The sequence below is a fragment of the Saimiri boliviensis genome, chromosome 1, assembly GCF_048565385.1.
Source record: "Saimiri boliviensis isolate mSaiBol1 chromosome 1, mSaiBol1.pri, whole genome shotgun sequence".
Lineage (NCBI taxonomy): Eukaryota > Metazoa > Chordata > Mammalia > Primates > Cebidae > Saimiri > Saimiri boliviensis.
Window position 1 is genome coordinate 169,627,602 of NC_133449.1, and position 15,639 is coordinate 169,643,240.

Below are 15,639 nucleotides of genomic sequence, written 5' to 3' on the forward strand. Positions count from 1 at the left end.
GAACTTTAAGATGGGTCAAGGGGCTATGGATAGGACCATCAAAAGCATCTACTACAGACCATCTGTTTTACCACTCAATCACTTGTGCCACACATTGAGTCCACTCTATTACTGATGCTTCAAGTTAGCAACTGGCCACAAAATATTTTTTGAAGACTAAAATTAAAAGATTTTCCAGACTCCAGTGCTATAGCTAGTCCTAAGACTGTCATTGATACCCATTGTCTTCCTCCTCTGTCATGCACTCTAGATTCCCCTCATCTATGGCATGGTCTAGCTTGCTTGCTTGGTATGATAGGCCTTTACCCCTGAGTTACCTGAGCTTCTGAGACCTTGCTATTATCAGGTATGGTTACTGCAATTGCCTATTGACTGTTATCAATAGGCATGGAAGCAGTATGAGATACCCAGCAAGCCTCCTGGGTTCTACATATGGTCTTCCCAGTCTTCATTATAAAGCAACATCCCTAGCTCCTCAAGGTAATCAAGGTCAAATTATCTTACTCTACTAGTAATTCATTTATTGGCTCCTTGTACACTGGCATGAGACACCCAAAATTATCAGGAACAAGTCATAATTTTAGGTTCAGTGAAACAGTTACCGTGTATCTTGATGGAAGCATCATTCTTTCGGGGCAAGGACCTCTAATCATATAGCCTAGAGAGTTGTGAAAATTTTAAACACACATATTTCAAGCAGTTGAACATGATCATTGATGAGAGGGGCCAGTCCTGCTTTCACCCTTTAATTTCCATATATTCTATATTCTATAGGAAGATGTGTTGTTATGAACAGCTAGAATATATAGGTAACATATGTATTAGAATAACGTAAGGGCCTTTGGTTTAATGGACATACAGAATCAAGGACAGTGCCCCAGTCATTCAGGGGCACTCATGCAGAAGCAGCCAAGAATGTGCTGAACAGTATTTGCTTCGATCCTGAGAACCCACAGACACTGAGACTTTCTAATTTGCCAGAGTCAACACCAAGATGGCCAAGAGTAAGCTAGTGGCAACTCCAAATCCAACCAATGTGTACCCCGCCCTAGAGGCACACTTCATTGCATGGAACCCATATGACCTGATGGGGGCTGCTCTGATCCCTGCATCCCCAGAGACCTGGGCCGCCTACCCTTTGTATACCACAGAGCTGACCCCAGCCATCCCCCATGCTGCATTCACCTACCCAGCTGCCACTGCTGCTGCTGCCCTCCATGCTCAGGTGCCCTGGCACCCTTCCTCTGATACCACCCAGCAAGGATGGAAGTATCCTAAGTTTTGTTGGTTCTTCAGTCTGGTCACCATGGAGTGGGTTCTGGGAATCTCTGGTGGTGCCTGGACAGGTGCCCTGAGCTCCCACCACCCCCAAGAGGCCAGTGCAGACCTACTGCTACACCAGAGACTGTGAATCCTAAGCCTGACTCAGTGGGCTGCTTCCTGTTTCCCCTCCTTCCTCTTCCTCAGCCCTGCTCTGCATCCTCAAGCCTTTCTCCAATGCCTACCAGGAGGATTTGGGGACCTTCTCACTGGGGCACCCAAATCCAGCTCCGAGGCCTCACTAGGACCCAGCAAGTTTTGACTTCCCACCCAAATTTGCTTCTGTAGCTTCCCCTTGAGGAAATGAGATGTTTAATTTTGCATATTTTCTGGTGTGAATTAAGACACTTACACTTGAGTATATATGAGTGTACATTTTGTTTTCACAGTGTCATCACAGCAACAGGTCCTGGCTCCCATGAGTCATCCTGTCTGGCCCCTCTCTCTTCACCCCACTTCTGCACCCACTCCGCTTCAGGGAGGCCTGAGTCCCAGGACCCCACACACTTCTAGGCTCAGCTCCAGCCACTAACAAACAGATAGATGGGTTTGCTCTTTCCTTTCAAATTGGGTTCCTCTGCTCTCATCTTCTTGGATGGGCCAACAGTCATAAGAAAGCCCTCTCTGCCCTTCACCTCTCCAAAGCGCACCCTTGAAATCAACCAAAATGTGAAAAGTACTTTTGTACCCTGTGTAACAAAATATTTATGAATCATAAAGGATTTTTCATGTGTGTACCATTAATTATTAAAGTGACCTTGTTAGCCCTGTCAGATAAGTTTAATGTTTAGTTTTAGGCATGAAGAAGAAAAGTGTTTCCACTCTTCAGCAGTAAGCCTTTGTGTCAGGCATTTGTTTAAGAAAAATGAAATGAAGGAAACATCATGCAGTGTTTTTTGTTTTGTAGCATATCAGTGCTTTAATGTCAGCCACAGCTGTGACTGTCTTGCCATTTCAGACTTGAGACACTAGGTGGCTGTTGTCATTGCTGATCCTGTGAGAATGTGACACTGGATAATATATGAAATGCAAAATAAAACAAAATCGAAATAAAAAAAAGTACTAATGCCCCTTCATTAGTGTATCCCTATTTGCATTAGTGAAGTAAACCTATGGGCTGGGCACAGTGGCACATACCTATAATTCCAGCACTTTGGGAGGCTGAGGTGGGCAGATCACCTGAAGACAGGAGTTCAAGACTGGCCTGGCCAATGTGGCAAAACCCCATCTCTACTAACAATACACAAATTAACTGGGCATGGTGGCAGGCACCTGTAATCCCAGCTACTTGGGAGGCTGAGGCACGTGAATTGCTTGAACCCAGGAGACAGAGGTTCTATTGAGCTGAGATTGTGCCATTGCACTCCAGCATGGGTGACAGAGCGAGACTTCATCTCAATAAGTAAGTAAGTAAGTAAGTAAATAAATAAATAAATAAAACGTATGGAAGTCTGCGGACTCTCCTGAAGAAAAGACTCTGCAGATGACTTTTCTAATGTCATCTAATAAATCTACTCTAATGTGTTTAATTCTTCTGACTCCTTCAGTACTCTCCAAGGCAGTTCTGATATCTCCAACTTGTTTATTATAGTCCATCATTAGGCCCAAGCTTCAAGAGGACTAAGCTTCATAAGAATTAATATGCTCAGCAATGTATTAGTTCTTATTATAGGTGTTATTGCCAGGAGGCAATTCTGAAGTACAAATCTGAAATCAAGAAAAAGTATCTTCATACCCCAAACATTCCTCTATTCAGCAGTGTATTACACACACACAGACACACACACACAGACACACACATACACACACACACACACACACGTACATATAAATTTATGTTGAGTATTTCCAAGCATAATCCCCAGTTTCTCCTGGTACATATTAGCCATGCCTTGTAGCTTCTCTAGTGAATATGATTTTTTAAAGTTTATTTTCTAAAAAATAAGATTTATTTTTCTCATGAGCAGGAATTGTACTTTCTAGCTTAAATCATTATTTAACGTTAGTTATAGGTATAAAAGCAGTGGGGACAGGCCTTGAATAGGATAACTTTCATGTTGCAAGGCATTAATATCAGATGAAGGCTTTACATTGTCTCCAAGCAATGCAAGGCTTCATTTCCCTAGAAAGGATGACTTATGGCTAGAAAGACTTCAAAGGAATCTGAGAATATAAGTATCTCAAGTACATCCAACCAAATGTCCTCATTCCAGGACTCAGAGTGTGTAGAATATTTATTTCCTATAAAGATTCTAATTGTAACAAGAAAACTTAGATGGTTGTGTTTTCAGTCTGCTTTGTAACTCTGTCACTAATACAGTTAAATACTCAGCCTGATTTTTAACACATCTAGCCCTCCAGCTGTAGGATAGAGACGTTTTTAAATTGTTTTTCATGGAAGGCCTTTGTCTTTCACAGTGTTCTCTAAATTGATAGGTGGATAATTTGGGCTAATCATGCTATTTATTGGGGGCTAAGGGTCAGTAGAAAAAAGAAGCCAATTTCACAATCCTTTCAATTACATTATTTTCCATTTGTGTCATGTGCAGAAACTATTGCATAAGCCAATAGTTCTGTTGCTCATTTCAGTCCTCCACAGGTGAGAGTCTTAGTAAGTGTGATGCTACAGCATAACAGGGGTTATCACAACCCCACTTTCTACCAGCATTGAATTGTTGCCATGTGACCGGCAAGTAATTCAAGTTCAGAATATAAGTATCTCAAGTACATCCAACCAAATGTCTTCATCCCAGGACTCAGAGTGTGTAGAATATTTATTTCCTATCAAGATTCTAACTTTAACAAAGAAAACTTAGATGGTTGAGCTTTTAGTTTGCTTTGCAGCTCTGCCACTAATACCAGCTTTCTACCAGCATTGGATTTTTGGCATGTGACCAGCAAGTAATTCATTTCCAGAATCCTATCCTTAGAATTTGCTTTCTAAGGTGCTATCTGTGTTGAGTTCTCCCAAAGGCAGACCTACAGACAAGGACTTAGGTGCAATTAATTTATTTTAAAAGTTACCTAGAGAAGGACAGGTAAGGAAGTGTGGAAACTGAGAAAAAGAAGGGAGAAACAGCAATAAATTAAAAATTATTATTTTAGTAAGCAGGTTCTCATTGTGAATACAAGGGCCTCAATCTTGCTAGGGAACCCTATGAAGAACTGTGTGGAACGTGCTTTAGAATTATCCCATGAATGAACCAGAAAGTTAGTAGTAGACTGATATCCAGCTTCCATCCTTTATTAAGTCTTAACCCTAGGGGCATTAAATTTCTGGAAATTCCAGATTGCAGTGTGAATGGGCAGAGCAAGCTCCTATGGCATCAGAGAAAACCCTACCAGGAAGAGAAGTAGAAACACAGAAGTGCTTGACGTGATATATTAGTCAATTTTCACACTGTTGTTAAAGTCGTACCTGAGACTGGGAAGCAAAAAAGGTTTAATTGGACTTATAGTTCCACACAGCTAAGGAGGTCTCAGAATCATAGCAGTAGGTGATAGGCACTTCTTACATAGCAGTGGCAAGAGAAAATGAGAAAAATGCAAAAGTAAAAACCCCTGATAAAACAGTCAGATCTCATGAGACTTATTCATTACCATGAGAACAGTATGGGGGAAGTGACCCCATGATTCAATTATCTCCCACTGGGTCCCTCACACAATATGTGGGAATTATGGGAGTACAATTCAAGATGAGATTTGGGTAGGGACACAGCCAAATCACATCACATGAGAAGCTGCTGTTCGCTTGCTAAAAAGTTTTCATTGAACTGCAGGTAAACTCTGGCCGAGGGACTATAGGACAGGCATCAATAGCATCTGCTATACTGATGCATTTGGTTGCAGAAGCAAAGGGTTAAGAAGTAGCTATGGAAGAAAGGTCAGCATTCCAGTGTCACCAGAAGCAACAGCCAGATAGAGTGTCCCTATATCTGGGAGCAACTCTATGGGTATTGAGAGATGGTGGCAACAGTAAAAGTGGCCTATTGACTGTGGGTCACAGCTATAGCAAGTTGTTCTTGGAACTCAATACTTCCTGAATTCCATTTTTCTGCACATTCCAAGATGCTATAAAAATCTAATTATCTCTATTAAATACTTTTCTGCTTAAACTGATTAGAGTTGTTTTTGTTTTGTGCTCGGAACCCAGAAAAATATATTTTGTACCAGAGGTTGCAGGCAACAAACACCGAATGAAATTTAGGATAGATTATATGATCTGGATAGATTTAAAGACAATGGCAGTCACATATCCTCTAGAAAATAAGATACTGGTGGTCCCTGGTAAGCAAAATAAATGTTTACTTAGGTTATCACTTGTGTTCCTCTGGAGTTAATTACTTGAAGGTAATTCTCTGGCACACAAAGTGGTTGCTGTACCAAAACATTATGGTGGGTAAGAGAAAGATTCAGGGGGTATGGTGGTTACTTTTTACTGCACTAGATAATTTAATTAAAGAAAATAACAAATTTAGGTTTTAAAATTCTTGGGTTGGGAAAGATATGAAAATCAAATATTTTTATGATTGCTTTAAAAACATCTCTTTTATCCTAGAGCTACTGAACTGACATAGATAAAAATCTGATAAAAAGTCTGATTCTTCAGGTTGATAAATAATTACAATGTTGAATACACAACCACTGCATGTTTTTTAATGAAATTGCTAGAGCACTGATCCAGAAGAGTAGTATCTTTAGAATGGGAATGGGGACAGCTGAGTGAATTCAGACATAATTGTATCTTGAATCCCCAAACCAATTGAGCCCTTTTTTATCCTAGCAGAAGCAAACTTATTTTCCTTTTTAATAAGACTGTCCTCTTTGCATGCATAGTCTGTAAAGCCCTCAGCTGAGACAGTTAAATTGCAAGGGGTTGCTAATTTCCCCATGCCCTCCACTTACCAACTCTCATTGCCTCTAGACCTCTGATTAGATTTATATCCTCACATGCTCAAGAGAGACAAGCACCAAGCCAGTCTCAATATTAGAAGGTATATATACTGAAAGAATTGAATGATTTTGCTAACTACATCACAGAAATCTTAGGAATATGTTTGAGAACTGAGTATGCTAGAAGAGAAAAAGAAAAACCTTTAGATTCAGTTGAGTTTAGGTGTGTGCATTTGCCAAAGATTCTGAATTCAGTGTTCAAGCTTTAGCATCATTATCTCTCTTTTGGTCAGCTGATTCAATTCGATGACAGCAAAAATTTAACAAAAGAAATTAATATATTAATAATGCCTTAGGATAATGTTATCCAGCAAAAGGGACTCACCACCTGATATGCTAGAAGCCAATAAGACACTGCGTTTTTGAGAAAAGTTTTATGTTAAAAGTCTTTGTTATAGCAACACACACACATAAAAGAAAGAAAATAGATTCCCAAGGAGACAGAAGTAAACCTCAAAAGTGTCTCCCATGCTGGCTTTCAGGCAGTAATTTTGTTAGAAAAGGTTTAGGGGTGGATTCTGAGAGCGGGTGATTGGTTGAAGGAAACAGGAGGTAGGGAAAGTGCTTGGGCATGCGCAGTTACCTCTTCATGCCTCCTCAAGGGTCTCGTGAAAATTCAGGGGGATTTAGTATGACACCTGTGGTGAAAACTCGGAGTGTAATCTCAGCAAGCTTATTCTGTGCAAACTCCACTTAGCTATCTAGGTTCTAACCGATTTCAACGTTATTTTCTCTCAAGCAGAAGGAGTTTCAGCAAGTTGTTTTTCGTCTGCCATCATGAAAACTCAAGAATTTCTGTTAGTTACTGGTTTCTTTAACTCTTTGGGGCACAGTTTCAATAGTGTAGAGGAAAAAATCCCAAAGGCTCAGGAAAATAAATCTCTGTTTTTATTCTTGCCGCAGATACCACAAATGTTAGGCATGTTCCTCCTCCTCTGCAAGTCATACAAGGTTCTGATTATCTCACCATCCCATAGGACATCACATTTTTCCACAACACTAATGGGTTTAAGTTGATAGTACCTCTTCAATAGCAAGTAACAAGTGCCGTAGATGCCTTGGTAAGACATACATACGTCAGAGGAGGAGATAAGTAAGCCCCACAACAATTTAAGGAACTGCCCTCTTTGAAGTTTTGCGGGATTCAGAAATCTAGGGCATGTTAAGATATTTCCAAAAAAGTGAAAAACAAGTTGCTGCTGCCCCCCTGCACTTCCTACCATTAAGAAAAAGGATAGCCGGGTGCAGTGGCTCGCGCCTGTAATCCCAGCACTTTGGGAGGCAGAGGCGGGTGGATCACCTAACGTCAGGAGTGAGAGACTATCCTGACCAACATGGTGAAGCCCCATTTCTACTAAAAAAAAAAAAAAAAAAAAAAAAAAAAAAAAAAAAAAAAAAGCGAAATTAGCCAGCGTGGTGGCGCATGCCTGTAATCCCAGCTACTTGGGAGGCTGAGGCAGGAGAATCACTTGAAACAGGGAGGTAGAGGTAGTAGTGAGCGAAGAAAGAGAAGAAGGAAGGAAGGAAGGAAGGAAGGAAGCAAGGAAGGAAGGAAACTTGGTGAGCTTCTTGATTTTGGAGGCAACATGTTATCTTTTGGCATCCTTCTCTGATCTTTTTGCTGAGTAACTGTTAAGGCAGCCAGCTTTAAACTGAACTCCAAATCAGAGAAGGTTCTACAGGTACTCCAGAATACATTAAGAACAGGAACGCCACTTGGGACTTATAACTCAGCAGATAAAATGATGTTTAAGGCTGGGCACGGTGGCTCATGCCTGTAATCCCGGCACTTTTGGAGGCCAAGGCAGGTGGATGACTTGAGGTCAGGAGTTTGAGAACAACCTGGCCACCATGGTGAAACCCCATCTCTACTAAAAATACAAAAATTAGCTGGGTGTGATGGCACATGCCTGTAATCCCAGCTACTCAGGAGCCTGAGGCAAGAGAATTGCTTGAACCCAGGAGGCAGAGGTTGCAGTGAGCTGAGATCACACCACTGTACTCCAACCTGGGTGACAGAGCAAGATGCTCTCTCAAAAAAAAAATTATGTTTAGAGTGTCTACTACAGCAGAATGCTATATGAAGCCCAAGATATTCCCTAACAAGAGAATCATAGTGTGGGCCCCTGGGACTTAGAACGTAGGTCTAACTTTTCCGTAAATAACTATTATCCTATTAAGAAATAGATCATTCTCGAAGCAGCTCCTCATATGATACCTGTTAATTACAAAGATACTGTTATATTTATTAATTACAGAGGGCAAACAGTAACTTTACAGTGGAGACAAACACTTTATCAAATAACGAAAGTTAACATCTCCAATATAAAACATTAATCTGACATACCTTCTGACATGATGACTAAGCATCATTTCTGTGTTATTCTTCCCAAAATGTACAACCAACATTTAATCATGAGGAAATATCAGACAAACCCAAATTAAGAGACATTTAACCAATATCTGGCCAGCACTCTCTTTAAAAGTGTTAAGGTCATAGAAAATTTAAAAAAAAAAAGACTAGAAAACTGTCTTAGATTAGAAAAAGTTAAGGAGACATAACTGACTCCTAGAACAGAAAAAGGACATTAGTGGAACAATTGGCAAATAAAGTCTTTAGGTTAGTTAATTGTGTGATAATTTCTTTCCTTTTTTTTTTTTTTTTTTTTTTTTTTTTTTTTTGGAGAAGGAGCCTTGCTCTGTCACCCAGGCTAGAGTGCAGTGGCATAATCTCTGCTCACTGCAACCTCTGCCTCCTGGTTCAAGCGATTCTCCTACCTCAGCCTCCTGAGTAGCTGGGATTACAGGCGTCCACCACCAGGCCCAGCAATTTTTGTATTTTTAGTAGAGAACATGTTGGTTAGGCTGGTCTCGAGCTCCTGACGTTGTAATCCACCCACCTTGGCCTCCTAAAGTGCTGGGATTACAGGTGTGAGCCACTGCGCCCTGCCAATAATTTCTTATATTGAGGTTAAGATGTAACATTTGAGAAAGCTGAGGGAAGGACAAATGGAAACTCATATTATTTGTATAAATGTTTTGGGTCTGAAATTATTTAAAATTTAAAAAGTTTTTAAAAATGTTTTTGGAGCTTCTAGACAGCTGCCATGTGGAGGCTCCTAGAGGATGGTGCTCCCACAGAGGTCGCGGAAGCTCTGCACCCCTTCCCCCATACCTCTATGCATCTCTTCATCTGTATCCTTTGTAATATTCTTCATAACACACTGGTAAAATTTATTTGGTTTTAAGTTCTGCAGAGTGGAAGGGCATATTTGGGTCGAGGCAGGGCACACAGCTCACTATTGAACTGCAGATGGCTATATGTGATCCAAGCACACAAGAGTGTTCCTGAGGGAATAGTCAGCCTAGTGAACTAGATAAAAGCCACTGTAAGTACTGACTATAAAACTGTGTGAGGAGCTGCTGGGTTCTGCCAACACTTGCACAGTGCCCTATAGACAGCTCTCAGCTAATCACTCAATAACTGCTGAGTTTGTGGATGACAGTTCCGAGGTTCCAAGGTGAATGGGCAACATCCTGTTTGGAAGACTGCTCCTCTGATTTTTTTTTAAAGTGGTTCTAGGACCAGAGCTGTAACTACTAGTACCGTTAGCAGGGATGATTCCTAAACAAGAAACTGTAAATGTGTTTTTAAGCCTCATATCAGAATTGCTAAAGACCTGACAGGAAGTGGATTGTGCAAAATTGGGGTTAACAGTGAATGCAGCTACACTGCTTGGTGGTGAAAAATGGCACAATAATTTGGGACCTACATAACCTTTGCCTGTCAGAATGACAGTGAACTGAGAAGAAGGTAATTACCAATAGTGAAGCCTACAATCTAGACCAGCACAGTGTTGATTCTAATGTCCTTTGCAAAGGTTATTAATAAAGTGAAGAAAGGATAGCAGCTAAGAGTAAAGGAATAAGTGGGTTATGAATTCAGATAAATCTAATATCACATTACATTAACACCTTGAAAGAAGCTCAGAGCAAGAGATGACATTGTCTTTTAGCTCAATTATACAAGGTGTCTTACATGGGAAAGCCAAGACCACTGCTGCTTTTAGAACCTGATAAGATCAATGAAAATCCTGGAAACTTGAGTGGCCTCACCCTGGGAGACATATTCACACAATATGATGATGGTCTAAACTAATTATTAATGATTGAACGAGATTCTAGTAATGTGGCAGTGTCTTTTGGTTTGTATATCTATTTAATGTAAGGAATCAAACATCAGAAGCAGACTGTGATATCGTGAATTATGTATTTGGCCCTCGACCTCATTTCCTGACATACAACTTCTAAAATCCTTAGAAACTCCAAAGTGATGTCCTTGTATGCTAATGAGATGACTGATGGATGGAAGTCCCTGGGCAGCTTCAGAATGGGGGCTGGTTACAGGAAAGACTAAGGCAGGGTTAGAGGGTTAGGACTTTCCCACGCTGCAACCTCCAGGAAGAAGAGAGGTGCTGAAGGTTAAGTTGATTACCAATGACCAATGGTTTAATCAATCATGCCTATGTAATGAAGCTTCTATTAATATCCCTGAAGGATAGAGTTTGGGAGCTTTTGGATAGCTGCAAACCTGGAGGTTCCTGGAAGGTGGTGCGCCTTGGTAGGGTATGAAAGCTCTGCTCTCCTTTCCCTCCTATACCTTGCCCTATGCATCACTTCTGTATCCTTTGGAACGTCCTTTATAACAAACCAGTAAACATAAGAAAATGTTTCCCTGAGCTCTGTGGGGAAAAACAAAGGTTTCTCCCTCATTTTATTTTATTTGTTTTTTTGAGACAGAGACACCTGGGCTGGAATACAGTGGTGTGATCATGGCTCACTGCAGCCTCAACCTCCAGGGCTCAAGTGATCCTCCCACCTCAGCCTCCTGAATAGCTAGGACCACAGGTATGTGCCACCATGCCTGATTAATTTTTTTATTTTTTTTTGGTAGAGATGGGGGTCTTACTATGTTACCCAGGCTGGTCTTGTTCTCTGGGGCTCAAGTGATCCTTCTGCCTTGGCCTCCCAAAATGCTGGGTTTGCAGGTGTGAGCCACTGCATCCAGCCTATAAAAAAAGTTTTTAATGGGCATGGAGATGCACTACCCCATCCATCTTCAAGGAGGTCCTTTTGCCTCAGTGCTTTGACTGTTATCAGTAGACAGAGTCCAGCTGTCAGAATCCGCAGGGATGCCCTCAGTTATACACATCTGCCTCATCTAAGGTCATGCCCTTCCTGGGGCATCCTACATTTAATGGCAGATCAAGACAAGGGTATGAAGTTTCAGCCATGTTGACTTAATGTGGAACAACTCTAAAGGTTTACTTTGCTTCTGAGCTCCTGGTGAGGTTAGCAAGGTCACAGTAGGGACAGCATCATAGTTGGACTTTTCCCTCTGCCTACTTCCTTCCCCTTTTCTTCGACTGGTGGTAATCCCAAGGGTACACCCTAATAAACGTCTTTTACACTGAACTCCATCTCATAGCCTGCTTCCTAGGGAATTATGTAACTACTGGCAATGGGAATTGTCTTAGAGAGCAGGCAATAAGACTGGGGTTTCAAGCTGTATCACTTCTCAGCTGGCAAGTAAAGGCCCTGTAACTAGTAGTAGGTGGAACACAGCTCCTGCCACAAGGTGGCAGTCCTGTTGTTAAAATTTTCACTGGTGGTAAACTGGGATGGTGAATTCCACTGGTGGAAGAGAATGCATTAACTGCTTCAATCTACTACTGGGCATTTGAGAAATAGCAGAACGTAGCCATAGGGACAATGGGAATGTGTGCCTATGGCCAAATTCAAGTGACTTGAGAGTAATTAACAGAAATCGAAAGCCGGATGTAAAAGCCAGAATGATTCCTAGGCAGAGTAAAAAGAGGCTCATATTTCCTACAGAAAGAGAGCAGAGAAAGCTGAGGACAAGGCCAGGATATACTGTCAGATTAGCTGAGCTCCTGATAATGCTAACTTCCAGCCAAGACAAGTCTACTGTGCCAGACTGAGGGCTCCAACTGGGGAAAGGTGGTACCCTGACTCATAAGATGAGAATATAAGGGTCAATGTCCCCTCCATCTTTAGTTTCAAGATCTTCCTTGATTCTGCGAGCCTGCAGAAGTAGTCCACTCCTCCTTATTAAAAGATAGCCCTTCCCTTAAGATGATGCAGAGGCTTCTTCCCTGTAAGACAATATGTATGATCCTCAAAATCTGCCTCTACCTCTCCTTTTGGCCACTAAACACAAGTAGAGTTAGCTCACAGCATAACCCTGGAGATACTAAGCCTAATGAGGGAATCAAAGAGCTCTACCCTAAAAGGGCTGCAAGTCCTAGACAGCATATACTAGCAGGAGCCAGGGGAATACACCTGGTACTGGATTCTGAGGGTGTTCAATTAAGGCAGTTGGAACACAGGATTAGATAAGGGTTTATTGATTTGGGACACAGAAATTAACCCTCTGACAAGCATTCATGTGGAATAAACACTATTAGTATGACTTCTAGAAGCATCAAAAAGTGATGGCACGCACTAAGTTAGATCAAAATAACCGTAATTCTCATGGCAGACAGTAGAGGAAGAGATTAGAAAGCCTAGGAAAATTTGCATTCTTAAGTGGATGCACTATTCAATCAGTTCGGGTCTCAGAGAAACAGACCTACAACAGGGGGAAGTGTGTGTGTGTGTGTGTGTGTGTGTGTGTGTGTGTGTGTGTGACAGAGAGAGAGAGAGAGAGAGAGATTTATTATGAAAATCAGCTCACACAATTATGGAGACTAAGAAGTCTCACTACCTGCTGACTGCAAGCTTCAGAACAAGGGAAGTCAGTGTCACAAATCCCAGAGTTCCAACGCCCCAGAACTAGTTAGCACCACTGTTCGAAGGTGGGAGAAGATGGTTGTCCCAGCTCAAAAAGAGAATTCACTCCCCCTTAGCCTGTTTGTCCTATGCAGGGCCTCAAGAGATTGGATGATGCCTGTCCACATTGGTAACGATGGATCTTCTTTACTCAGTCTACTAAGTCAAACGGCGATTTCTTCTACAAACACCCTCAGATACACTCAGAAATGTTTTACCAGCTATCTGGAAAATCCCTTAGTCCAGTCAAGTTAACACATAAAATTAGCCATCGCAACTATGTAAGTCCAGAAAATCCACTAGATGATTATGACCCACGAGAAAGCTTAGAGGTTACATCATTTACCAAAGCAATAAGTAAGGCACCATGGAGAACAGCACAAAATCATCAAGAAATTTAGTGATGGCTACTCTTTGTAGATCATAACTGATGATAGGAGAGACCATTACCGAACCAGGCTTACTGATAGCCATGGGAATGACAGTAGTACAAAAAATATAAAGGTCAAGTAGCAGCATTTAATTATCAAATTTTAGTGGGATACAACTTAGTGGCAAATGTCGGCTGGTAGCCAAGGGTTCTTGATTCACAGGGTTGTGGAGACAGTTAATAGAACATGGCTTCCCTTATGGGCATGATAAATGAACATCTGATAAGGTTCTTACTCAACTTAAACTGTCAGAAGGGATAAAGGATGGATGATTTATTGGCTAAAGGCAGCTGTTCCAACAAAAGCCACAATCTCTTGCCCAGTTTCTTGATCTCAGCCAGTTTCAGCCTTTGATTGAAGAGGAGACTGGGCTCCTAGGACAAAGGACACTATAACATATGGTAAGTGTACACTGTAATGATTCCCCCTGTCCTTCCCCAAATGTATTACAGACATTGACTTGGAAAACTGTTCACAGAGAAAAGTAGTATATCCAAACACTTCAAGGACTGTTAGACACAGGGCCAAATTAACAATTAGAGATCCAAAGTGTCATGGGATAATATAGAATAGAGCCATCTAAGGATAAGGTAATAAATAAATTCCTCATCAAAATCCAGGTCATAGTGGATCTACTGGGCCTAACAGACCCACATAGTAGTCACTTCCCCCATTTCCAAATATATAATTCGGGTAAACATTCTTAAGACACAACCCCCACCCCCATAGGTCCTTGGTCTATTTTAAGAACCATCATAACGGGAAAGAGCAAATAGAAGCCTCCGAAACTTCTTCCAATCCTAGAAAGATAGTAAATCAAAACTCATATTATATCCTGAGGCATGGCAAAAATTAGTGCCCTCTTTAGGTATCTAATGGATATGGCCCCAATTGTGTCGTCACTTAATTCATTAGTCTGGTTCCTCCAAAAACCAGTTAAATCCTGTAGAATGACAATAGATTACCACAAACTTAACTAAGTAGTATATCCAATTAGCAACCTTCATATCAGATGTAGTAGTCTTTACTTGCTTTGTGGTATGTAGCCACTGATTTGGCAAATGAATTATTTTCCTGTAAGAGGATCAAAACCAATTCACTTTCACATGAAATGGACAATAGCACACAATTACAATCCTGCTCCAGGTCTATGTTATATCTCCTGCCCTCTATCAAGTGTAGTCCAAAGAGATCTGGATTATTTGGGTATTCTAAAGATTATCACATTGAACTGACTACCAATGACATCATGCCAATTTGCCCGGGTAAGCAAAAATGGTTAGCATAGTGGAGGTCTTGATATGATACATGATGTTTAGGGGTTGGGAGACCCATCCTAAGAATTTTCTGCAGAATTTCAAATCAGTAAAATTTTTAGGGGTCTAGTGATCAACAGAATGCCATCCAAGGTAAAAGACAAATTATTGTATTTTGCACTTCAGCCACAAAAAAATAGAAATAATACTTACTAGAATTCTTCCAAACCTGGGAATACTGCTTCTGTCTGTAGACTGAATGATGACAAAAGGCTGCCTCTTTGGGTGTATCCCATGATGGAAGGGCTCTGCAGCGGTCTCTCCAGCTTGCATTCCCTTTGAGGACCAGGAGAATTGTATTAAAGCCACAAGTAGTGAGAAAAAAATGCTATATGGGATTTATGGCAAGTCACAGAAGAAGACCTACAATTCAGGTCCTGATGTACTAGAGCAGGCATCCCCAAACTACGGCCCGCGGGCCACATGTGGCCCCCTGAGGCCATTTATCCAGCCCCCCACTGCACTTCAGGAAGGGGCACCTCTTTCATTGGTGGTCAGTGAGAGGGGCACAGTATGTGGCAGCCCTCCAACGGTCTGAGGGACAGTGAACTGGCCCCCTGTGTAAAAAGTTTGGGGACGCCTGTACTAGAGCAAGGCCATATCACAGGCAGGAGAGAACTCCTCACCTTAAAACAAAAACAAGCTGATAAGGTTTGGATATTTGTCCTGCCCAAATCTCATGTTGAAATGTAATCCCCAGGATTGGAGATGGGGCCTGCTGGGAGGTGTTTGGATCATGGGGGCAGATCCCTTAAGGCTTGGTGCTG